This window comes from Canis lupus, chromosome 24, assembly GCF_003254725.2.
Source record: "Canis lupus dingo isolate Sandy chromosome 24, ASM325472v2, whole genome shotgun sequence".
Taxonomy (NCBI): Eukaryota; Metazoa; Chordata; class Mammalia; order Carnivora; family Canidae; genus Canis; species Canis lupus.
In genome coordinates, this window is record NC_064266.1 from 32,342,926 (window position 1) to 32,370,038 (window position 27,113).

The 27,113-nt window shown below is 43.3% G+C and overlaps 1 protein-coding gene and 1 long non-coding RNA gene across 3 annotated transcripts in view; one reads left to right on the top strand and one right to left on the bottom strand.

Moving 5' to 3' along the window:
• Positions 1–12,932, bottom strand: part of RIMS4 (regulating synaptic membrane exocytosis 4) — an 88,577-nt gene extending 75,645 nt beyond the window's left edge. Inside the window, exons 1-2 of the mRNA XM_025470182.3 lie at positions 12,764–12,932; positions 11,392–11,458 (exon numbers count right to left, since the gene is read on the bottom strand). The gene's annotated coding sequence lies outside the window, so the exon portion shown is untranslated. The remainder of the gene's footprint in view (positions 1–11,391; positions 11,459–12,763) is intronic.
• Positions 1–27,113, top strand: part of LOC112674005 (uncharacterized) — a 43,260-nt gene that overhangs the window by 13,612 nt on the left and 2,535 nt on the right. Inside the window, exon 2 of one of the 2 annotated variants that reach the window (XR_004808841.2) lies at positions 17,312–17,478. This is a non-coding gene — a long non-coding RNA (uncharacterized LOC112674005). The remainder of the gene's footprint in view (positions 1–17,311; positions 17,479–27,113) is intronic. The other variant, XR_003145183.3, reaches the window with a different exon arrangement.

Genomic DNA, 27,113 nt, shown 5'->3' on the forward strand with positions numbered 1-27,113 from the left:
GGCGCAGCGGTTTGGTGCCTGCCTTTGGCCCAGGGCACGATCCTGGAGACCCGGGATCGAATCCCACATCGGGCTCCCGGTGCATGGAGCCTGCTTCTCCCTCTGCCTATGTCTCTGCCTCTCTCTCTCTCTCTCTCTCTCTCTCTCTGTGTGTGTGTGTGTGTGACTATCATAAATAAATAAAGAAATTTTAAAAATAAATAAATAAACTGCTTAGGTACCTCAGGAGGGAAAAGAATGATTTCCACTGTTAAACTGCCTTCTGAGGAAGATGGGTCTGCTGAGCTGCAGGGTGCTAATCTCATTAAGGCAGTTATGCAAGTTTGGGGCCAGAGCTGAATTGCTTGTGGCCACAAGGATTCTTCCTTCCCAGTTCTTTTCTCATGCTTCACTCAGTCTCTCTTCTAAACATATGTTGAGCAAATATGCATTTAAAGGAAAAAAGAGGGCAGCCCTGGTGGCCCAGCGGTATAGCGCCACCTTCAGCCCAGGGTGTGATCCTGGAGTCCCAGGATCAAGTCCCAAATCGGGCTCCCTACATGGAGCCTGCTTCTCCCTCTGCCTGTGTCTCTGCCTCTCTCTCTCTCTCTTTCTCTCTCTCTCTTTCTCTCTATGTCTCTCAAGAATAAATAAAATCTAAAAAAAATAAATAAAGGGAAAAAGAGACACTGGATATTAGCTGCTCTGGGCACTATGCACCTCAGGCTGGCAAGATATGGGACAGTGAGACAGCAAGAGATCCTAGCAAGAATGAAGCAGAAGCCCAAACCTAGAGGAACCAGGAAATCAGGTAGACCACCAAGGTGAGAACTTGGGAATGAGGACCAAAGCCAAAGCCCTATCACAGAAACTGCAGCCTATACAAGGGAGAACAGGACTTCTTGAACTGGGTAACAGTCCAATTATGGAAACATCAGTACATGTTCCAACAGAAAAAAAAAATAGCAAAAGACCTTACCAGGCAAATCTTCAAATGAAGAAAAACAAATGGCCAATATAAGAAAACAGTCAATCTCACTAGAAAGCAAAACAACAATAAGGGGTTTTTCCCTCCTATCTGATTGGCAGGGTTTCTTTTTCTCTTTTTCCTTCTCTTTGTTCTTTCTTGCTTGCCTCCTCTCTTCTTTAGGATGATACTCATTGTTGAGAGAGATTGGTGGAAGGGCGCTCTCACACACAGCTGGTAGTTCTGTGAATTGGCACAGCTTATCTGGAGGGCAATTTGGCAGACTGTATTAAAAACCCTAAAGACAAGCACTCTTTGATCCAACAATTCTACTTCTAGGAATTTTTCCTAAGGAAATAATTAGAAGTGAACACAAAGATGAATAATAGCAGCTTAACATTTACTGGGTGTTCACTCTGCGCCACGCAATATGCTAAGCTCTTTACGCTTACCTCAATTAGGCCTTGCAGCAACATCCAATGAGATTGATAGGGAAACTGAGACTCAACAAGGTGTTGTAAATTTCACAAATTCAAGCCTGTCGACCAAGTGATAGGCTGGGGCTCAATCCCCAATCTCTTTAACTCCAAAACCCATGTTCTGAACTACCTCACTATCCTACCCCCCAAAAGCCTGTATAAAATGATGTACTGCATAGTACTGTTTAGAGTAGCAAAAATTCAGCAATCAATTTAATTGTGCAAAAATGGAAGGATAGTTAAATAAATCATGTAGAATCATATGATAAAATACACAGTCATTTAAAAAAAGTTTTGAAAAAATTATGATAGGGAAATATTCATTTTTTCGTTGAAAAAATATGTAAAACAGCTATTTTAACTTTTAAAAGGCACATATGCCACTTTTATGAAGTTTAAAAGTAGGAAAAGACTAGAATGTGGTGATCAAGATCCGGAGAGGAGGTTGTCAACTGGGAGGCCTGCTAGGGTGCTGGAAATGTTCTAGATCTTGGTCTGGGTCGGGGTCATACTGTGTGTACATACATAAAAATCAATCCCATTGTGTAATTAACATCTGTGTGCCTTACATAAGTTTATGTAAGTTCTGTTTTGCTAAAAAGGAAAAAATACATAAATGCATAGAAAACGTCCTGTATGAAAGGAACAGAAGAAAGTTAGTAGTGATTTTTGCTAAATATAATTTTCATTTTATTCTTTATACTATTCTGTGCAGTTGACCCTTTAACAACACAGGTTTGTTCAGTGCACAGGTCCACTTATACACAGATTTTTTTCAGTAAAGACAGTCTAGTACTATGAGTGTATTTTCTCTTTAAAAAAATTTTTTTTAAGATTTTATTTATTTCTTGACACAGAGAGAGTGAAAGAGCACAATCCAGGGGAGTGGTAGAGGAAGAGGGAGAAGCAGGCTCCTTGCTGAGCAGGGAGCAGGGAGCCTGATGTGGGTCTGGAATCATGACCTGAGCCAAAGGCAGGCGCTTAACCCACTGAGCCACCCTGGCGTCCCATATTTTCTCTTTTTTATGATTTTCTTAACACTTTCTTTTCTATGACTCACTTCATTGTAAGAATACAGCATATAATATATATAACATGCAAAATATGTGTTGATCAACCATTTCTGTTATCAATAAGGCTTCTTGTCAACAGTTAGGCTATTAGTAGTTAAGTTTTGGCAAAGTCCAAAGTTATACATGATTTTCAACTTCTTAGGGCTTATCAATGTTCAAGAGTCAACTGGTACTGTCTTCCCTTTTCTTAAGACTTTATTTATTTATTTTGAGAGAGAGAGAGCACGTGAGCAGGGGGCAGAAAGAGAGGGAAAGAATCTCAAGCAGACTCCACACTGAGCACAGAGCTCAAGGCAGGGCTCCATCTCATGACCTGACTGAAATTAAGAGTTGAACACCCAACCAAATGAGCCACCAAGGCACCCCTCTTTCCTTCCTTCCTTCCTTCCTTCCTTCCTTCCTTCCTTCCTTCCTTTCTTTTTTTTTTACAATATCTGTATTAGCTTCATAATTAGAAAAAATAATAATGTCAAGTTTATCATCAGAAGGGACGAAGGGAGGAGAAAATGCACTTGAGAGCCAGTTGTGATCCACACCTGGCACTATGGGGATAGACTGAGCAGTTCTGGAAACTCCAGTCCCAGAATTGGAGTCTGGTCTTACAGACAGGACCCCACAGTTCCAAGGACAGAGAGAAAGGAGGAGAGAAGCCCAGTGCCCAGCCCTGCTTGATAAGTAAAGCTGAGAGAGAGGCTCTGAGGAGCCTGGGATGGACTCAAAGCAATGCTCTTAAGATAAATTCCAGCAACTTTAAAAGCCTGCTGGGGTGGTGCTTCACAGGGCCATTCCAGTCACAGCAACAGCTCCTGGGCTTCTCATTCTGCTGCCAGTCAGATGCCTTGTTGCTCACAGGCGATGACATCAGACCTCCAGGGAGCATGCTGGCTGTCAATCAGAAGCCTTTTCTGGCAGCAGTAAGCTATCTCTGCCTCCTCTCTCTTTTAAAGGGACAGCTTCTGCCTGGATCAGGGAGCTGGGTTTGGGCCCCCTTGGCTCTCTCTTTCCATTTAGAGTCTGATTCCAGGGCAGTGGAGAAATGAGAGTGTGCAAGGCAAGTTTTTGTGGCTGCTTCCTGAGCCTCAGCTCATCCTGACAATGAAATCCTGCCAACGAAGTGGATCAAAATAAAGACTTTAGGTATAAAGAAGCTTTGGTATATACGATTACTGGTAAATATTAAATATGCTTAAATATAGAACAAGAAAAAAATAACTAAGAATTAGCAGCTCTTCCTTCTTTGCTAAGAGATACCAATTTTATTAGGTCCATCAAATGTCTTTAATAAGAACATTCCACATTACCTAGCCTCTTTTGCAGCCAGGGGCAGCATAGAATATAGTAATGGCAAATGAGATACAGACTAGGGATTTGTGGAATGCTTTCTTGATAGACTCATTTTCTCCTCTTTTAGTGGAATAAGGGCATGGTGACTGGCGCTGTAGCAGCTGTTTTGTAATCATGAGGGAAACCCCAGGAGACTTGCAAAGACACCCCACCCCAGTACTGACATCCTTGAGGCCCTGAACCAGAGGCAGCAACTGTCTAACTCTTCACTACGTGTTTGTTTAAGCTACTGTCCAGTTTTCTGTAATCGATGGCTAAAAGTGATCTTCAACTGCTTCACCCAACAGTGTAAACATAATAATATAACTAATGCAAAATGGGAAGTTTGGGAAGAAGAGATGATGTGGGGGGGAAGCATAACAGTGCTAATGATCCACTGCAGGTAGTCGCCACCTGAGATTGAAATATTTAGCTAAAAGCAAGGATGGCTACAACCTCCTGATGTTTTCCGGAGGGATCTTTGATGAGCCAATACCGCTTTTGGGAGAAAAAGAGCTATCTAAAGTTCAGATAGTCTTCTTTCATCTTTTCATTTACAAAAATTCTGTTAAGTCTCAGTCAAATAAGTGATGGAAATGATGAAAGATATTTAAAATATCTTTCATAATTGAAGAAAAGTGTTATAATATGAAACCGTTTTGGTTAAATTATTTTTGATTATCTGTGTACATGCATTGAAAGATGGTTGGCATGACATGTATCTCATGTGAATTATGCAGATTTGAGGCTTTTTGTTTTTGCTTTTAGACTTTTAAATTTGAAATGATTATAGATTTGCAGAAGAGTTGCAAAGACAGTGCAGAAAGTCCCATCTCCTTTATTCTTCACTCAACTTGTTCTAATGTTAACATCCTTACATAAGCTTGGTGCATTTATCAAAATTAAATTAACTTGATGATATGTATGATGTGATTAACTACACTACAGACTTCATTAAGATTGTCCAATTTTTCCACTGATGTCCTTTTTCTGTTGCAGTTTCCAAATCAGGATACCATGCTGCATTCAGATGTCATGTCTCCTCAGGCTCCTCCGGCCTATGACAGTTTCTCTGTCTTTCCTTGTCTTTCATAGTCTCGACACTTTCAAAGAGTAGTGGTCAGATATTTTGTAGAATATCCTCAATTTTGGCTAGACTTGTGTTTTCTCATGATTAGACTGAGGTTATAGATTGGGGAGGGGAGCAGTGATGTAGTCTTCTGATCACATCACAGCAGGGGCATATCAACATGACTTACCATTCATGATATTGACCTTGACCACTTGACTTTCTTACTTTCTTCTTTGTACTTTTCCATATGGCCTTACCTGCTATAATAAGTATGTGAAACCAGTGAATCTGGAAGTGCTCATAAACCGAAGAACTCCAAAAATGTGAGGGTTAAATTTTTTATTTGAAAGAGAGAATTGATGTCCAAGCCTTGGGTGGAAGAGGGAATTGGAGATAAGTATAGCTACACCATCAATGTTTAATTGGTCTGGAGGCTAGCCAGGGTGGCAGGGAAAGATAGAGATGACTTTGGAATTTATGTAACTGCTAGCAGAACAGAGAATTAGGGCCTCATCTGGATATTTTTAATATGATATATTTCCCTTCCCCTTGTATCCCTGGGTAAGAGTGGAGGCCACCCTACTAGCCTAGTCAGAAATGACCTAAGAGAAGAGCTGATTCTGCTGGAAAATTGAGTGGATATTCGAACTCACACTGACTATACACCATCTCTGGTCTAGGTGCTTCACTTTATTCATTTCATCTTCACAATGCTGCTAGCTAAGCATAATGATCACCTCCAAGTCACAGATGGGTAAATTCAGATTCAGAGAAATAAAGCGACTTGCCCAAAGCCACACTACCAGTGAACCATCAAATATCTCTCAGGCAATGTATTGGGTGGGTACGGGAAAGCTAGTATTTGAATCTAGATCTCCTTGGATGCATCCACCCAAGAGAAACAAAGAAGAGAGGGGGAAAGGGAAAGAAAGGGGGAAGAGGGAGAGAGAATGCAACTAGCATCTAATGTAAGGAAGTTAGAAGCTATCTCAATGGTGTGTGTGAAAGCATAAGGCCAGAGGCCTATACTTAATTGATTGCTTGGTTTGAGATTCCAGACTCCTCTTCCAGTCTGCCCTAAAGCCAGCCCTAATTTCGTCTCTGCTAAGGATAGATTTGAGCCACAAAGAATTTTTTTTTTTATTGAAGCTTATTTAAGTTTAGTTTTTGCAACTTGAAACCAAAGTATCCTAATGAGAACATTTGCCTTATTCTAGTTTCTGTTTACTCTTAACATCACTGTGCCTGTGGCTTCTGCCTACCTGGGCCCCCAGGTCTGTTTCAGGCTCTAAAATCAGAAAGACTGAGGGTCAAATCCCAGTTCTTGCATCAACAAGCTATGTGGTCTTAAGCAAGGACTTTACCTCTTTGAATGTGTTCAATCTGATAAAATGGAGTGATAGTATTCCTGCAAGGGGAGTTATAAGGCTTAAACAAGATAATGAATGCAAAGTGCCTAACACAACACAAATTTAACTTAGCATTCAATAAATGGCAGCTATGATTATTAGCATTATTCAATCCTCCTTGCCAACTGGCCACAACTTATTGATTTCCCAATTCCATGAGACACCTGCAGACCTAAGCCATTTTTTTCTCACCACATTATTCATATGTCCCTGGAAGCCTATGGATAAGTCCCCTTGGGGGAGGAGTCTACCTCAGCCCCCTAAGTAATAATTCAGACCTGGCATTCCAACAAAGGTTTGGAATTGTGTGGTTGACATATGTCCGGTGGTTTGCCAGTAAATATTTCACAACTAGCAGTCCAAATTAAACAATAACAAAAAATGTGGCTTTTTTCCCCCAATTTCCATGGTGTAAATTCTCCTGCCATGTCTGATTCCAAGCTATCAATGTGATGTCATTCAATACAGAGTTGAGGAATATGTGTGCAATTGACCCTCATGAGCTAGAGCTGGCCAGGCCCAGCACACCACTGCCTGTGCAAGGTGGAATTTCTCCAAAAAGAGAATATGGGCAGGGAAACCATTCCAAAAGAAGTCTACTAGAATAGTGATTAAAGGAGTGGTAGGTGTCTTAAGCTGGGTGCCCTGGAAGCAAGGTCTGAAATGGAGTTCTTGTTCAAGTGATTTATTGAGGGATCTCTTGGGTGAAGCCTTTGAGGGCCTGAGGGAAGCAGAATAGGACAAAGGAGAAAGATAGGCAAAAAATGTGGGTTCGGCTCAACTCTTGCCTCTGTCTAATTTCAAAAACAGCCTGAGGACATGAACACTGCCATCAAGTTATCCCAGCCTGCAGCAAGAAGACAGGGGACTTATATGTTCAGTTAGTCAGTCATCGGGTACGGGCTACCTTTAAGCAAGGCAATTCCACTGGCAGAGGGGTATTCTCAGAAGAGAATAGCCATGATCTGTGAGCAACCAGCTCTCACAGCAGCTGGGAGATGAGTGCACCCGCCTGGTAAAGGGCATCTGGGTGGTGCCCCGGTGTCATTTACTATGTAGTGATAACCATGCTGCTGATAATTTTTATGGTGAAGATGAGGGAGATGGAAATACTAGAAGTGGTAGATGTGCTGCTGCTGCTGCTGCTGCTGCTGCTGCTGCTGCTGCTGGCAACACTAGGCTTGGATAGGGTTGGTGGTGGCAACCCTATTGATGGCAGTTGATGGCATGGTGGCGATAGCAGTAATGATGGTGGTGGTGGTATAAGAGCAATGGTAAGGGCACCTGGGGGGCTCAGTCGCTCGGGTGTCCGACTTTTAGCTTTGGCTCAGGTGATGATCTCAGGGTCATGGGATTAAGCCCTACATCGGGCTTTGCACTCAGCAGGGAGTCTGCTTCTCTCCCTCTCTCTCTGCCTCCCCCCTACCACCACCACTTGCTCTCTTTCTCTCTCTCTCAAATAAATAAATCTTTTAAAAACACCAGTAATGGTAAATGGTGGTGTTGATGGTAACTGGTAGCTTGGTGGGGATGGCGGTGGTAGTAGCAGCAGTGGTGATAATTGCAGGCATGAATGGCCAAGCTCCTGAGGGCGACAATGAATATGGCAAATTGGTTATTGGGAGGGACCAAGGATACCAAAATCCCTATTTCTTCAAAGCTTGTCTCTTTCTTCTTATGCTTTGTATTTCTACAGTGGCCCTGGGGAACAAAACTACTCAGAATTTCATCTTGTCGAGACTGGTGAATGAAAACATGACTGAGAAGGTTGAAATGCATTCATTTCACCAGTGATGTCCTGCTGTGTGTGTGCTTTGTTTTGTCTTGTTTTTTTGGAGAATGCACGCGTTCTCCAGGGCTGTGATTTATTCTGTTTGCCCCTCTATATCATGGTTCACTGTACAATGTAGGGGCGTGGTGACTGCAGACTTCTTACCCCATCAAACCTATCAGCAGAGTTTAACACGCCATTATACCAGGAAGTCCTGGAGATTGCTAGAATGAATCCATTCTGCACTCGACATGGGATTGTTGTTTTCTGCCAAAGAGCCTGGCTTGTGAGGATGAGGGCAGAGTGACTGATGTAGTAAGCAGGTCAGCGTGCTGGTGGGGAGTGTGTCAGGGGAAGAGTCTGTGGAGTGGACGTCCTTTTATCTACCTCAGTGTCTGCCTACATTTCTTCCTTCTCCTCCCTCCCCGGAGGGAGGCAGTGAGGCAGGAGGGGGTGCTCACTTTCTACTCTAAGCACCTATCACGTTATAGTTTCAACAAAGTGTCTCCATACAAAGGAGGTATTCTGGGACAAATGTAGAGTTCATTTGCTCATTCAATAAATACGTTTTGGGATCCCTGGGTGGCGCAGCGGTTTGGCGCCTGCCTTTGGCCCAGGGCACGATCCTGGAGACCCAGGATCGAATCCCACATCAGGCTCCCGGTGCATGGAGCCTGCTTCTCCCTCTGCCTGTGTCTCTGCCTCTCTCTCTCTCTCTCTCTCTCTGTGACTATCATAAATAAATAAAAAATTAAAAAAAAAAAAAAGCTGTGAAATAGAAAAAAAATCTATGAAAAAAAAAAAAAAAATAAATAAATACGTTTTTAGCATCAGCTACAAGCCATGCACACAGCTAGGTACTGGGGACAGAGCATTTGGAAGGGGGAGGGGGACAAAAGTCCTCACCTTCAAGAGCTTATATTCTAGTAGATTAAACATGTCTCATTCTCATCACACACAGATGAGGAAATGGAGGCTTAAGAGGTGAATTGGTTTGACCAAAGGGTAGAGCTAAGATTTAAACTAAGGTCAGCCAGCTCCCCAAATCCATCCTTCTTGACCAATTCTATACTACCTGCAGTGAACTTTTTTTTTTTTTTTTTTGGCCTCCCAACATCCTCTTGCCATTCTTCTGGTACTCGAACTCTCAAGTTGTTTCAGGAAAACCACTTTTCCAATACCATCTAGAGAGGTCAATCAAGGCACCCTGCCCTCCTTAACAGTGGAGTGGGTCCATGACTCAAGTTATGCCATTCCAGTACTGGTCTCTGCTATCCAGACCTCCTGAAACTACATTCCCTTTGTGTTCAAGCTGCCTGAAATTCTGTGAGCCATCCCATATTCTTCCCCAAAACTATTTTTTTTCTCCAGCTAAACAGAGTCCTTTTCTGTTGCATGCAACCAAATGAGCAGACTGACACGTGGTCCCTTCACCCTTTGAGCCTGTTTGGACCTCAAGCAAATTTTGGCGTCTGCTAACTAGGAGGTATAATACTCACCTTATAGGAGACAGGAGGGAAGATCTTGCTAACATTCCTGTTTTCCAGCACCTTCTTTAGACTCTAACCTCCTGGGAAAAGCTTCCCCATTCTTCACTGGGGCTGCCAGACATGCAGATGCTGCATACTCAGCAGAAGAAGTGAAGGAGCCTGAGCTATATTTGAGCTTCCTGAGAATACACAGACACAGCCTCCTGTGCTCTGGCTGGCCAAGGAGAGTGTAATTAACAGACTTTTCTTCAGAGCATGGACTGAACAGGTGATGGCTCAGCAAGTTCAGAATCACAGCCATGGCCAATTTCTCCTTCCCCAGGTCTATTTTTGAGTCACCACAGGTGCTTAGGAAGGCCACATGTCAGGACTACAGGGCAGGGGAGAGACTTTTCTTGGAGAACCTGTCAGTTAGGATTGCATGAAGTTGACAGAACAGAAATCCAACCAAATAAAGCTTTGTTTCTCACATAGCAAGAAGTCTGGAGGTAGGCAATCCAGACTGGTACAGAGGACCGATTACAAAGAAATCACTAAGGACTGAAGCTTCTGCCTTCCTGCTTTGCTATCTTTAGCAGGCAGCTCTCACCCTAATAGTCACAAGATGGCTGCTCCACTTCCAGAAACCTCACCTACATTCCAGGCAATAAGATTGAGGAACAAACTTCCCTCATTCCTTTAGAATGAAGAAGATCATAGATTCCTAAGAAGTCCCATCCAAATGTCCACTTACATCTCATTGGTCAGAACTGGGTCAGGGGACCACCCTTAGCTGCAAGGGGGTATGGGCAGGTATTTTTGACTGGGAACATTTTATTCAAAGTTAGGATTCTGTTACTAAGTAAAAAGTAAAGACCAGACATTGGTTCAGCAACTGGGAGTGTCTTTCACAGAAGGTGAAATGGGGAATGGATGTCTATGGGAGGTCTCTGAGAGGCTGAGTCAGTGGTTCTCAGAAACACAAGAGGTGGACCCAATTCCAGAGCCTTCAAGTGGAAAACTAGAGAGAGCCATCCTCACTATGACATACAGAGAAAACCAAGCGCTGCATAAATATGTTCTGTAAAGACAGTGTTGACATCTGAAACATGGAAAAGGTAGAGGGGCTTATCAAAAAGAGCTAAAATGTCCTGGTTTTAAATCTCAGTCCTGCTAGATATAACTCTGTGACCTTGGGCAAGTCACTTAACCTCTTTGGGCCTCTCAATTTTCTCAACTATAAAATGGGGAAGATACCTTGCACAGTTTTTGTGCTGCTCGAACAAGACCTCATGTATAAATTGTACATCCTGGGCATCTGACAAATGAGAGTTACTATTGGTGTAACTCTCATTTTCTAAGTGGCAAAGATGAAACCCAGATAGGGGAAGCAAGATGACCTAAGTCACACAGCCAGACAGAGGCAGAGCTCAGACCAGGGCCCAATTCTCCGACTTCTGACCTGGGGTATGTTCCATTTCACAACTGCTCCCCCTGTTAAAAAAATTATAATTTTCACCAAATGTAGAATTAGGCCTGAGTAGTAGAACAAAGTAGCTGGTTCAGAATCCTTTTTTTTTTTTTTTTTTTTTTTTACCGAATAAAGTGCTTTCAGATGCTTCCAATGCCATAAGTTAAGCAGAAAAGGAACGGACATCCTTATATACCACTTCTGGTGAATTATGGTCTTCATTATTTTTATTGTGATGAGTGTTCATTGAGCACACTAACCACGTGTGACATAAGGCTGAAGTCCATCCCCCAACAGCCAGAGCTAGCAATGACCAGTACACTGTGTTACCTTTCTATCGCTGCTGTCACAAATGAAAACAAACCCCCACGTACTCACTGAAGTCTCTGAGCCTTTAGCTCCCGTTCCACTGTGTTTCAACAGAGATGTCCTCGAACACCAGGATCTAAAAACGAAATAGACCACGTCTCAGACTTGGTCACCAGAGGGGAGAGGGATGGGGAGAGGGCACAATGGGTGAAGGGGAATGGAACACACAGGCTTCCAGTGACGGGATGAATAAGTCACGAGGATGAAAGGCATAGCATGGAGAATATAGTCTATGGTGTTGTGATAGTGTTGTGTTGGGGACAGATGGTGGCTATACTCATGAGCAAAGGTTGAATCACTGTGTTGTACAGCTGAAGTTAATATAATGTTATGTGTCAACTATACTTTAAGTACTCACTCACACACACACACACACACACACACACACACACACACACACCCTGCCTGGTATCTGCAAACTGGCTCTGTGCTGGGGTGCTCCTCCTCCAACTCTGCCTTAGATGGTACCCCTGCTTGAACTGAGCCATTTTTTAAGTTGTTTTTTCCTTCATTCAGCATTCAATGGGTTGCTCCAAACCTTGACGGTTTTCCAGAGTTCTGACAAAGTTAGTTCTGACAGTTTCTGCTTGTGTTTCCAATGTTTTCATGGAGGAGCTCAGAGTGCCTTGTCTTAGCAGCAGCTTGGACGGCTCTAACAGAAACATCACAAACTGGGTGGCTCCTGAACAACAGGAATTGGTTTCTTATGGTCCTGGGGGGGGGGGGCGGTAGAAGTCTAAGTCAGCACAGTCAGGTTCTGGCAGGGGCCCCTTTCTAGGCCGCAGACTGCCAGCTTTTTGTCCTATCCTCACATGGCAGAGAGCAGAGAGAGAAAGCACACCTCTCTGGTGACCCTCGTAAGGGTGCTGACCCCATTAAAGGGCTCCACCCTCATGACCTTATCTAATCCTCCCAAAGGCTCTATCTCCCACTACCATCACTTTGCTGGGGGATGGGTAAGGTTCCCACACATAAAGTTTTGAGAAGACACAAACATTCAGTTCATAACATCCCTACTCTGCCATTTCTTTTGTAAAGATTTATTTATTTGAGAGAGAGAGAGAGAGTGCACAAGCTGAGAGGAGGAGCAGAGGAAGAGGGAGAAGCAGGCTTCCCATTGAGCAGGGAGCCCAAAGCAGGGCTCCATCCCAGGACCCTGAGATCATGACCTGAGCCTAAGACAGATGCTTAACCGCCCAGGTGCCCCATCAATTTGTGTTTTAAAGGCTTCCCTGCTGATTCTAATGCATAACCAAGGTTGACATCCACTACTCTGGGATCAGAACCCTGGTATCACTACTTTCAACAAGCTCTTTAGGTGATTCTGGTATAGCCCATCCAAGCTTTGGGATCCTGCAGATTAAATATCCCCAGGACCAACCTCAGGAAGTCCACTTTCTCTTATCTTCCTCCAGTTCCTGGGATCCAGACAGGATGAAGAGGTTAGCCTTTGTGTGCATTGCCTTCCATCTGCCCATTGCAGCACACTATGCCCATGAAGACATCCAGTAGTGACTTGTTGCAGTTGGGGTTAATGAGAAGAATTGTCCCTGTTTGCTTCCCCAAGGAATCAGAATGGAAATAAAGAAAGGAATCCAGGATGTGCCAGATTCTTGCCTCCAATTGTGACAGTAAACGGAAGCTTCTCAGCAGATCTCTGTTGGGACTTGGCATATGGGTCACCTCCACCTGAGCTAGAATCCCCCGGAAATCACTAAGATTTCGGGTCACAAGTTTTCAGGTCAATGCAGCCGAGGGGATGAAGCTCTCTCAGTCCAGCTCACCTCCAGGGCCTCCCCCCTCACAGACAGGAGGTCCTTAAAGATAAGTCTTTCTAGGATGACCAAGAGATTTCCTCCTTTCTCACCATGTGTGACCATGGACAAGACTCCAATGATCTGAGTCTCAGTTTCCTTGTGTGGATGGTGAAAATAATGACCTATCTCAGTTCTTGTTATTGCTGTAGAAGATAAACGCAGGGGGAGAAACACAATGATAACAAATGTGTAGTAAAAAAATAAAATAATGATAAATGTGTACTTTGATCCTGTGTTTGTTAAATATTACATAGGTTTAATTCTACATATTTTGGTTTTTATGTGTTTGTGTGGGTATGTATGTATGTTTACATGTGTATGCACACTCCTCTGTCTAGAACAAATGTTCATTCATCAAGTAGGTAGTGGGATTGGAGGTGATTTTTGTTCTCCTCTTTGCACTTTTCTAACTTGCTTATGATGTGCATGTACCTATTCTTACAAAGGCAACTGAACTTTTGGGTCAAGAGGGCTGATTAAGTCCCTCTATTCATCTCTCCTCCCTCCAAATATCCCAATGAATGACAAAATGAGCATGTTAAAGTACTAACGAAAGATATCGAGATAATAATAATAATAATTACTCTTAGAATTATGAGGTTTATGGGAATCCTTGGGTGGCTCAGTGGTTTAACGCCTGCCTTTGGCCCAGGGCGTGATGCTGGAGTCCTGGGATCAAGTCCCACATCGGGCTCCCTGCATGGAGCCTGCTTCTCCTTCTGCCTGTGTCTCTGCCTCTCTCTCTCTCTCTCTCTCTGTGTCTCTCATGAATAAATAAATACATAAATACATAAATACATAAATAAATAAATAAATAAATAAAATCCTTTTTTAAAAAAAGAATTATGAGGTTTAAAATCTGACACATAGTGCTCGATGATTATCGTCTCTATCCCCCAATTTATGGCCCTAAAGAGAACATTACTACAAGCGTTCTTAACCCCTCTTGTGCCCTGGACCCCCTGCAGTCTTGTGAAGGCTGTGGGCCTTTTTTCAGCATAATATTTTTAAATGAATAAGCTTCCATGCATAGGATTACAAAGGAAATCATTTATATCAAAAGGCAGTTATCAAAATATTTAAAAAACAAATCTGTCATATAGTAACATATGTGCTTCTATATTAGAAGATTTAGCAGTGTGTCTAATAACTACCATCAATTCAAAGTCGTGACGAGCATAAATGATACTTTGAAATGACTTCAACGATAGTATTATGATAGGAAAATATCAGGTTTCTATGGGTGATGAAGTCACTGGAAGTGCTGGTACTATTATAGTTTGTTGCTTATGTACATTAGTGAAGAAAATGCTGCATTGAAATTGAGCTTGGTGAGTGGCTCAGTTGGTTAAGTATCTGCCTTCAGCTTGGGTCACTATCCTGGGGTCTTGGGATCGAGCCCCCCATCAGGCTCCCTGCTGAGCAGGGAGCCTACTTCTCCCATTCCCCATCTCTCTCTCTCTCTCTCTCTCTCTCTCTCTCTAAAAAAAAAAAAAATAGAATCTTTAAAAAGAAAGAAAGAAAAGAAATTGAGCTTGGTGAAAATAAGGACCATTTCTCTCCTCCAGCATCATAGACCTCCAAACTTAATAGAATATGTGTTCCCATAGATCTTTCCTTAGATCTGTTCATCTGTTTGTTTGGTCTCTCATTTACATTTTTCCTCAAATGTACGAGGGTCCTTGGCTGTCTGCTCATATGGATGCGTGGGACCTAGACTAAAGTTTATTGGATGCTATGGGATTGGCAGGAGGGCTTATTCACTGCCAGCTTTGGTAAGACTATTAGAAAGCCCCCAATGTATCTTTTGGTTCTTCCTCCTGAGCTGGTCAAATTCCCCAGAGACAGTTCTTCTAGTTCCTTTTTAGGAGAGCATAATTCTCCTTGCCAGCCTTCTGGAATCTAGGTCAAGAAAGAAGCCTGTAAGGAGAAGATTGGGTGGGGCATGTCAACCCTCCATATGTGAACTTTTACTTAATCCCTCTGCTTTTAGAATGATGCCCTGTCTTCCACGACACGTGGTGTTTCCCAACCCAGATACCCTCCTGTTATAGTCGACCGCTATGCCGACCAATATAGCAGCTTTTGCCACGTGCAGCTAGTTAAATTTAAATTCACTAAAATAAATAAAATAAATGTTCAGGTCCTTAGTTGAACTAGCCATCTTTCAAGTGCTCACATGGAGTGAGTGGCCAGCTACTGTATTGGACAGTGTATGACATTTCTTGTCATTGCAGAAAGTTCCATTGAACAGTGCTGCTCTAGAGCTAGGGTTGGCTTTTTTTTTTTTTTTTTTTTTTTCTGAAAAGGGCCAGATAGTAAATATTTTTGGCTTTGCACGCCATATGGTCTCCTTCGCACCTACTTAACTATGTCATTGTAGCATGAGGAGCAGCCGTAGACAATACATGGAACATGCATTGGAACACATGGCTGCATTCCCACAAAACTTTATTTATGAACACTGAAATCTGACTTTCATATCATTTTCACGTGTCACAAAATGTTATTCTTGTTTTGATTTTTTTCTAACCATTTGCAAATATAAAACTATTCTTTGTACAGACTGTACCTAAATAGGCAGCAGGCTAGATTTGGCCTGTGGGCAATAGCTTGCCGACCTCTGTCTTTGTGTATTGCCTTTAAAAAAAAAATCCCTGTACTGTTATTTTAGTAGATTCAAGGAGAAAGCAGAAGCTAAGGTGTACAGTCGTTTTTACCCAAAAGCCTCATTACTATTCAGGGCCTGTCTTCTCTCAGCACCTTAGGATCTGTGAGCACAGAGCCCTACCTCTCTTATTCACTATTCTCCACCTAGTGTCCAGCACAATGTTTAACATGCAGTGGGCTCTTCATTAATAGAGCTGAATGATCAAATGCTCACCAAGCCACCTTCTTTGTATAATTTGGCTTTTCACTTAGATCTGTCTTTAGGAGAGAATGTGCTGGTCATGCTGATGAGAATATTCCAGTCTGCTGGGCAATTATATTTCTCGTTATCAGTGAATACATTGACGTTCTGACTTTTCACATCAGTCCCGTGAGCTTGGTAAATGTAATTCCACTTCGGAGAGAAGACATCGGCTTCTAAGCCCATGTAGAATCAAACAAATCTTGGTTACAGAAGTGTAAGTCTCAACTGAATTTGATAAGACTTGTAAAGAGAGGGGAAGTAATCTGGCGGACATAAGTACTGGGAGGTTTTAAATGCGGGACTGAAATTACCTTCTAAGCAAGATAAGAGAGAGAAGGTTGCATAATGTTAACATTGCCAAGATCAGAAGAGGACAATATGCCAAGGGCATTGTCGGAAACCAATTGGATGGAGCAACAGCCACAGGTTAGATTAAAGGTATATGTATCCTAAACTCCTAGAAGATAACAGAAGAAAACCTTGGGTCTGGTGATACATTTTTAGATACAACACCAAGGCCACGATCCATGAAAGAAACCATTGATTAGCTGGACTTCATTAAAATTGAAAGCTTCTGCTCAGCAAAGGATAATGTGAATGGAATGAGAAGACAAGCAACAAGTTGGGAGAAAATACTTGCAAAGGATGCATCTGATAAGGGACTATGACCCAAAATAGGCAAAGAACTCTTAAAACTGAGGAACAAGAAAACAAACAACCTGATTAAAAAATATGTCAAAGACCCTACCAGACACCTCACCATAGATGACATATCCATGGCAAATAAACATATGCAAAGATGTTCCACATCCTACATCATTAGGGAAATGCAAAATAAATGAAATGAGATGCTACCACACAACCATGAGGAGGGCCAAACTCCAGGGTATCTATGACACCAGATGTTGGCAGGGATGTGGAATGACAGGAATTCTAATTCTTTGTCACTTGCGGTGTCTGGAGAAAATGTCCCCCTTCCTATCTAGTGGCTTTCCACCTCCCAGTCTGCCTGACATCAGATCTCAGAACCATAAGTTGTCTGGTTAAGTGACTATATTACCTGTTTATGCCATAATTCCACCAGAGGTAAGATAAATATGTGAGAATGGCTTGGGGCACAACGGGTCTTACAGATTTAACAAACACATACTAGGCATCTATAATCTAGCACATTCTTTCAGTTGTCTCTCATTCTCAGTTTACAGCTGAGGGCACTGGAACCTCAAGAGGATAAATGACTTGCTCCGTGTATATAAGTTTTCAAAAACAAAAGGAACTAATTGACAGTGTTAGAAGAACGGGTCATCTCTGGGGATAAGGGGTGAGTAGTGATTGGGAAGAGCACAGGGAGCCGACTACTTGCTGGTAAGAATCTATTTCTTGACTTGGTAGTGTTGTCTGGCTGTGATAATCCATCCATTTGTACACTTGTGATTCGTGCTTTTTTTGTTTGATATATTTACGTATACATGTATTAAAATTTCTCAAATATTATTGCTAAAATGAAAACTGAGAGATGGTTGAAAATCAAAATTGAATTAAGTCTTCCTAACATAGAACAAAAAGACAGAGATGGAAAAGACAGAGAGAGGGGCACCTGGGTGGCTCTGTCAGTTGAGCGGCTGACTCTTTGTTCCGGTTCAGGTCATGATACCAAGCCCCCATGTCATGATCCATGCTAAGCATAAGCCTGATTAAGAATCTCTCTCTCTCCCTCTCCCTCTGCTCCTTCCCACACTGCTTGTGCACTTTCTCTCTCTGAAAAAAAAAAAAAAATTTAATTTAAAAAAAGCAAAAAATAAGGGAAAAAATTAAAAGACTGTGTCAGACACAATACATTTTAAAGATTCTAAGAGTTTAAAAGTTTTTCATGAATTAAAAATATATTCATCTATGAAGAAAAAATTTCCCCTCATAATGGGGTACCTGGATGGCTTAATTGGTTAAGTGGCTGACTCGATCTCAGCTCAGGTCTTGATCTCAGGGTCATGAGTTTGAGCCCTGTGTTGGGCTCCACACTGGGCATGGAGTCTACAAAAAAAAAGGGGGAGGGAGGGGGGATCCCTGGGTGGCTCAGTGGTTTAGCGCCTGCCTTCGGCCCAGCGCGTGATCCTGGGGTCCCGGGATCAAGTCCCACATCAGGCTCCCTGCATGGAGCTTACTTCTCCCTCTGCCTGTTTCTCTGCTCTCTCTCTCTCTCTCTCTTTCTGTGTGTGTGTGTGTGTCTTTCATGAATAAATAAATAAACCTGAAGAAGAAGGAGAAGAAGAAAAAGAAGAAGATGATGATGATGATTTCTCATCAGAAGTGAAAAGCCAGATGCCCCTAATGGAGTATCTTGAAAGTTCTGAGATTTTTAACCTAGAATTTTATTCCCAGCCAAATGTAATCAAGTAGGGGGGTAGATAAACACAGTTTCAAACTTGCCAGGACAGAGAAAGTTTGTCTTTTTTTTTTTTTTTGTAATGTGTTTATTTAAACAAGTATGGACAAAACACAAAACACTAAAGTCTTGGTTGTATTTGCAGGACAGAAGTAATAACATTCACTGCATCAGTTAGAATATGCTTGATTATGCTACAGTAACAAATAACCCCCAAACTCTCAGAGGCTTAGGACAACAAAGATTTACATCTCCCTCATACTACACATTGACTGTATATTAGTTGGGGTGCTCTGCTCCCCAGGGACCCAGACTAATGGAGGCTCTCCCATGTGGAGTGTTGCCAAGTGTAGCAGCAGACAGAAGAGCATGTGTGAAATACTCCAGCCTAGGGTAACAAAAGTCACTCTCTCCCACAACCCCTCAGCTGGCACTGGTCACACACTGGTTGCACACAACTAAATGGGGTGAGGAACTTTTGAAATCAGACAGGCTGGCCAAAGGTCAAAAATAAAAGCAGGGGGATCCCTGGGTGGCCCAGCGGTTTGGCGCCTGCCTTTGGCCCAGGGCACGATCCTGGAGACCCAGGATCGAATCCCACGCCCGGCTCCCGGTGCATGGAGCCTGCTTCTCCCTCTGCCTGTGTCTCTGCCTCTCTCTCTCTCTCTCTCTGTGTGACTATCATAAATAAATAAAAATTTAAAAAAATTAAAAAATAATAATAAAATAAAAGCAGGGAGGAAAGATAGAGAAAAAAGATTGCTCTTGCCTTCCTCTTAAGAAGCAGTGTCAAAAGGGACTGTCCATGTGATGGAAGAAGAAAATAGAGGTTATGTTTATTGAATTTATGGGGAGAAATGAGAACTGTAAATATGTAAGTATCAACATTAGGAAAAAAAGCAGGGAGTATAATTCAACTTTAGAGACAATAAAGACATACACAATAAAGACATACACAAATAAGACAACACCCAGCTGTTGTTCATGTTTAGGGAGATAATCACCAGAAAATCAAAATGATTGAGATTGCCCCAAGAGAGTTGGGAAATGGGCATGAGAGTTTACTTTTCATGGTAAACTGTCCTGTGCTGTTTGATATGTTGTCATATATATGAACATATTAGCAGGGTTGTCCAGAGAGTGGATATGGATATGTGTGTGTGTATATGTGTGTATAAGAGAGAAAAAGAGAGATTTATTGCAAGAATTGCAGATCACACATGTGATCTGATGTCTGTAGGCTGGAGAACCAGGAAAGCCAGCGTTGTAACAGCCCAAAGGCTTGGGAACCAAGGGAGCAAATGGTATAAGTCCTGGTCTGAGTCTACAGACCTGAGAACAAGGAGTGCCAGTGTCCAAGGGCAGGAAAAGATGGATGTCCCAGCTCAAGCATAGAGAGCAAATTCACCCTCCCTCTCTGCCTTTTTATTCTATTCAGGCCCTCAACAGATTGAGTGATTCCTCCCGCCCCCCCCCCCCAACATTGGCAAGGTTGAGTGTCTTTACTTAGTCTACTGATTCAAATGCTAATCACTTCCAGAGACACCCTCACAGACACACCCAGAAATAACATTTTACCAGCTCTCTGGGCATTCCTTAACCCAGCCAGGTCGACACAGAACTAACCATCACAATGAACTACATTTTGTGTCAAATAACATAGTCTTTGAGGTGCACATACGAGCTTCATCACGTTGGGCAACTTTCCTAGACTTCAGCTTCCTTTTTTATAAAGTGGGGTAAGACTTTTATGAGGATTATATGAAATCATGTATGGCAAGAGCTTGGCACAGTGCCTGACGTTTGCACACACTGGTTAGATTGGCAACACATCACAGACATCAGGTCCAGATTGAATCTGTGTACAAGAGATTTGGGCCCTCGGTCCTGATGGAAAAGGTTCTGGGAGACCATCCAAACCACCTGCTTTTGCAGGTTGGGCACAAGTGGCCTGCTCTGATCCACAGCCACACAAGGCATCAGTCCACAGAACCAGGACTACAATGGACTCCTGTCTTCCAGCCCAGAGTCCTGCTGGCCACCCCTATGGTCTCTGAATCAGAACTGCATCTGGCTCAGGACACAGAGAAGGATTCATTTGGGAGGAACGGAATCATTTCCTCCTGTGCAAATTGTTTCTTTTTGTACTGGCAAGTCCAAGGTGTTCTGACAAAGGTCAAAAGTATTTATTTTCTTTAATACTGTAGGGATCAAAGTGAGGCACAGATGAGGGTGAGCCAAAGCAGGAAAAGGAGAAAGAGGGGTGTTGCCAACTTTGAGAGCAGAAAGAGCTTCCACTTATAACAGAAAATGGCCGTTTTTGGGGTACAGACACAACCTCTGGTTTTCTATCAAGAACAGGAGAAATTACAATAAGGGAAAAGTAGGAAATCATTAAATACAGATGATGCAGTTAAGGCTGCCTTCCATCTGCTCCTGCCCACCTCCCCAGCTTCATGCCCCCTGTCCCCCACCCCATCTGACACCTGAGCTCTGACAGTCCACTGGGCCCCTGAACTCCCCTGTCTCACTCCCCCTAACTAGATTGTCAGGCCCCAGTTCCCTAGCCAGTTGGGCCTTCTTCTAGATCTCCAATCAGGTGTCTTCTCCTCCTCAAAGACCACCCCCCTGCCACCAGCTCTTCTTCTGTGCACCCATCACATCACATCTTACCATCTTTTTAAAAAAAAAAAAAAGATTTTATTTATTTATTCATGAGAGGCATAGAGAGAGGCAGTGACACAGGCAGAGGGAGAAGCAGGCTCCTCTCAGGGAGCCTGATGTGGGACTCGATCCCCAAACTCCGGGATCACGCCCTGAGCCAAAGGCAGACGCTCAACTGCTGAGCCACCCAGGCATCCCCATAATTAAGTCTTAATGCCAGACCTAAGCCTGAGGGTTCAGTGTATGATCTCCAGTCCAATTGGAAAGACAGATGGGCGTACGGGCAATTTCTACACAGCTTGCTAAGTGTCAAGATGGTAAGATGTGGGACACCTGGGTGGCTCAGCAGTTGAACGTCTGTCTTTGGCTCGGGGCGTGATCCCAGAGTTGGGGGATCGAGTCCCACATCAGGCTTCCTGAGAGGAGCCTGCTTCTCCCTCTGCCTGTGTCTCTGCCTGTGTCTCTCTATGCCTCTCATGAATAAATAAATAAAATCTTTAAAATTAAAAGACCGAATTATGTTTCATTTGACCTATTTTATGTGGGCCCACATGGTGTTTTTACATTTTTTAAATTCATTGCCACAAATTAAAAATTAAGAGATTGCCTGTAACAATTCCAATTCCTGGCTTCTCTTGACAAATTGGAAATACAGTAAGATGGGTATAGTTCTCCACTCTTGTGGCAGCAGTCCCCTTTGGTTAGAGCATGATTTCTCTATTTCTTCACAGTCCCCACCATGCCCTATTGTCTCTGCATTAAAACCTCATATCAGAGCCATTTGTCATAACTCTTGCAATACTGTTTTTTAAATAATATATTAAAGAAAGTAAAATATTTATTTTACCCGTGCTCCTTCTTCACACCTTATCCACTTTCCTCATTTCTGTCACCAGACTAGAACCTGTAGGTACCTTGGCTTTCCTCCCTTGCACTAGGAGCTCCTTGAAAACAAACAGGATGCTTATTCATCTCCTTAGCTCCAAGAACAAGCAGAGTACCTGGCTCAGAGTAGGTCTCCACTTATGCTTGTTGAAATCATGAACGTGATTCTTGCTATTAGAAGGGACTCCCCTGAGCGGCCTGGCTGGCTCAGCAGTTTAGTGCCGCCTTCAGCCCAGGGCCTGATCCTGGAGACCTGGGATCAAGTCCCACGTCTGGCTTCCTGCATGGAGCCTGCTTCTCCCTCTGCCTGTGTCTCTGCCTCTCTCTCTCTCTCATTCTCTGTGTGTCTCTCATGAATAAATAAATAAAATCTTTAATTAAAAAAAAAAGAAGAGAATCCCCCTTAGCCATCCATTCAACAGATTTTACTGAGTTCATCTATGTGTTCCTTTCCCTGACTTGGTGTTTTCTTTACCTTCAGAGTCCTGGATCCTCTTGTAACCCCCAAATAATCAAATCTCTCTGTAGATTGCCATTCCAGATGCCTCTTATAAAACCTTGCTCTGGGCAATTATATCAGAGAAGACCATAAGAACCATTGATTGGTAGTGGTAGTATTATCATCAGTAATAAATAGTTATCATTTAATGAGAGCTTCTCGGATAACCAGCAACTTTACATACATTTCCTCAATTGAGCTTGATGACAACCCTGTGTGGTGACCTTCAGGAAAGCGCTTTCCCATACAGTTCTGGAGCACGTTCGAGAAGGCTGAGGTGGGCAGCTTCTCTCCCCACCACAGAAATAGACCTCAGCCAGGCCCTGGGCTGGTGGCTTCCAGGGGTGCCTGCTGGCCTGTCTGCACAGTTGAGAGACCAGCAAAATGACTGCGATCTGGAGGTCCTAAATACAGGCCAGCTAACCCTTCCTCCCAAGCACTCCGACACTTCCTTTATGGATTCTTTCTTCTCTCTCCTACTTGGCACTTTGAACCAGCCCTGGGACCAGGTGTTCTGTCCTCAGATCAATAGCCCTTGGAAAGGCCTGTGGATGGTTCTCCAAAAGCACCTCAGCTGCTCCTACAGAGGGACCATTGCCTCCTGCTTCTGTTTCAGGCATATTATGCTGCTTCTGCTTTATTAAAGCAGCCTCCTTCCTGAACGGGTTGGCACCAGCCCAGTGCCAGTGCCTAAAATTTATCTTTTCATCTCAAAATCCAACTTTTCAGCAGTGGCTTGAAATTTTATTTCCTTTTGCTGTTATTTCTTAGTCACTGTGATGTTTTAGAAAAGATTTAAAACTGGCCTTTGGCTGGAGTAAGTGCTCAGTAAGCATTTGTTGAGAAGGGATGAGAGAATAAATGATAGAAAGGTCAGCACTTGGGAGATGGTTGATGAAGGAGACTCAAATGAGCTAATGCATGGGAAACGGATGCATAACCTGTGAGCAGCGGCAATTGGAAGGGAGCCGGACAGCACTGCAGCCTTGTCCGCTGTCGCCATCTGCTGGAAACAAGGTGGCACAATGGGTCTATTTCTGCTCTAGTGGGGACGCAGTCTTTTGGAAATGCCGGCAAGGAGCTGAGTAAACAGGGGTGATTACATTTCAGCTAAATCTAACAGGCCCCAGATACCGTGTGAAGTGCTTTACATGCACTATTTCTCTTCATCCCCTGCTGTATCTAGAAGAGGCAGATACTACTATTATTGCATCTTTAGAGATTAAAAATCTGAGACTTACAGAGGCTTACAGTGGATTCATAATGTCTGAAGCCATATAGCTAGTGGGGATTTGAGATAAGACTCCGGCCAGCTCCGTGTGACGTTAGAGCCTATTGTAGGTTAGGTTCCCCAGGAACCAGACTCCAGCGTGGAGGGGTGCATGCAGAAAGCTTACCGCAGCGCGCCCTCAGGAGCACAGGTGGAAGGGACAAGTCAAACTGCAACGCAGCCTCATCCGAGGCCCCAGCTGATGCCTGCCCTGAGGGAAGGGAGGAGTAGTATGGAGCGGGGATGGCAAGGAGGCTGGACCTTGGGACTTCCACTTGGTTCAGTCATTGGATGCCATACTTGGGCTAAGTTGCACTCATCAGCCAAGGGCAAGTTTCCACGAGGGACTCAATTGAGCACTGTCCCACAGCCAATGTTCCCAGCAGCTAGGGGAATAGATTTCTTGGTCCCGGAGTTGTGGTTCTGGGCAGCATGCCACCGTTTCCACTACAGAGCCAGATACCTGTCTCCTCTGCAGTGCTGCTCAAATAAGAGGAACAGCTAGTAAGTAGACAATGTCAGTGTCATGCATAATGGGAGGAAGATTTAAAGCGTGACAGTGGTTCTGCGCACTATCCACTTAGTGAACCTGGGCTCAGGCCATGCCTGCCATCCAGCTGCAATAACTGACGTATTTTGGCCAATTCATACAGAAATAACATATAGATTATTTTATGGGTTCCAAGCCATTAACAAAGAAGTAAAATGCAATGTTCGACTTGCTAGGCAAGCGTTTAGTGATGGATTTCTTGACACCCTCAAATCAGGACAGAAGAATTGAGGGCCACAAATTGACTAATGCATTAGAGTAACTGATTTTTTATCTTTTTAAAAATTTTTTTAGAATTTATTTATGATAGTCACAGAGAGAGAGAGAGAGAGAGAGAGAGAGAGAGAGGCAAAGACATAGGCAGAGGGAGAAGCAGGCTCCATGCACCAGGAGCCCAATGTGGGATTCGATCCCGGGTCTCCAGGATCGCGCCCTGGGCCAAAGGCAGGTGCCAAACCGCTGCGCCACCCAGGGATCCCAGTAACTGATTTTTTAAAAATCACTTCATGTTGGGGTGTCTGGTGGCTCAGTTGGTTAAGCATCTGCCTTCTGCTCAGGTCATGAGCCCCAGGTCCTGGGATTGAGCCCCACATCAGCTCCCTGCAGGGAGCCTGCTTCTTCCTCTCCCTCTGCCTATGTCCCTTGCTCCTGCTCCCTCCCTCCCTCCCTCCCTCTCTCTCTCTCTCTCTCTCTCTAATAAATAAAAACTTTATTTTTTAAAAGATTTTATTTATTTGAGAGAGAGAGAGCACAGAAGGAAAGAGAGAAACAGACTCCCCACTGAGCAGGGAACCTGACACGGGGCTCAATCCCAGGACCCTGAGATCATGACCTGAGCTGAAGGCAGACACTTAACCGACTGAGCCACCCAGGTGCCCAATAAATAAAATCTTTTAAAAAATAAATTAAAAACCACTTTGTGGTAAGTCAAACTGTTTAAAAATATTTCAATCTTTCCTGCAGGCGACCTCTGTGGAAGAAAAGAATTTTTGATGCTGGAGACTGGTGGGCTTGGTTACACTACTTCTTTCGCATGGTGAAGAGCCGTGCACTATTTTTTTCTCCACCCACTGACACTAGGCTTGGCCATGTGACTTGCTTTTCCCAATGGGATGCTAGCTGTTTTGACACAAGCAGAGGTTTGAGATGTGTTTGCATGGTTGACCTTGCCCTCTTGTGCCTCTGCAATCCCAGAGAACATGGCCTGGCTAGCCTGCTAATCTAAAGATGAGAGACACGTAGAGCAGATATTGACCTAGTCTATAGCTTGGACCCAAGCCCAGGCAAGCCCCGCTGAGCCCAGCCTAGATCAGTCAACCTGCAGAAGTATACATGAAAATAAATGATGGTTGTTTTATACCACTGAGTTTGGGGGTGGCTCGCAATGCAGCAATAGCTGATTGGTATAAATCCACAGAGATATAGAGGATAACACAAATGGAGTTGAATAATTTCAATTCTATATGATCTTTCCAAGAACTATCTTTAGACCTTAATCTCCACATAGGAGACTCATGGCCTTAACCATGGAAAAAATCAGGCCAGACGTTTTTCTTAGGATCTGTGGCAGAGACCACGAAATGTCTCCTAATAAATGTCTCTCTTTCTTCTACAAGGCAACGAGAAGTTCCAAGGTTCCCAAATCCTCGGGAAACAGGACTCTGAAAATCTGAGCAGGTTCCCCAGAAGGTGATAGACTAGTGTCTATTAGATATGGCCATGAGGATTCTGGACAAGGCAGAGTTTCCCTGAAGAAAGAGCCAAAGGTCATGGAGGTCAGAGGACAGGAACACTCCTCCTAGAAAGCAGGACCAACTCACCTGCCACAGAAAAATGAGTGTACAATTCCTGGAATCTGAATATTATTTAGAAATTATCTCCCTTGTGCCTAGGTACATGGTCCCCCAAATGAATACTAATCTTCCCAAATTCCCTTATAGTCAAGTATGGCCATGTAGCTGAGTTCTGCCCAATAGGATGTATATCAGATAATCACATAGTAGATTCTAGAAGCTTCATTAAGAGACAACTGTGTGGTACCCAATACCTCCACCATCCCCTCCGCCCATCTCTTTCTCTTTTCTGTCTGACTTGGATGCAGATATAATGGCAGGAGTTGGAGCAGCTATTTCGGAATATGAGATGAACTTGGAAGTAGCAGCTATGTAGAATGAAGCAACAAGATTAAAGTTGCCTAAGTCCCAGAAGACTTCATAGCACAAATCAATGCCAAACTTCTTGTCTCCAACTTTTACAGGAGAGGGGAAATAAAACAATTTCTAACTTGTTAAAGTCACTAATATTTGGCATCTCTTTTATTCACAAACCTAACCTTTACTGATACAGCATCCAACTATCGGCAATTCATAGCCCCAACATTTAATTAGAAAGGAAAAGATCTTTTCTTTGATATAACTGTTAGTAGAAACAACAGCACTCTAAAAATTTATATCTGGAAGCAGTTCAATGTGCTGGAAAAAAGACTACACTGGAGTTAGACGACCCAAGTTTTAAACCCAGTACTGTTGCTGATTAACTGTGATCTTTTTTTTTTTTTTTTTTTTTTTTAGATTTTATTTATTTACTTATTTGAGAGAGGGAGAGTTCATGCATACACGACAGGTATCGGGGCCCAGACAAAGGGAGAGGGAGAGGGAGAAGCAGACTCCTGGCTGAGCAGGGAGCCCAATTTGGGGTTGATCCCAGGACCCTGGGATCATGACCTGAGCCAAAGGCAGACCCTTAACCA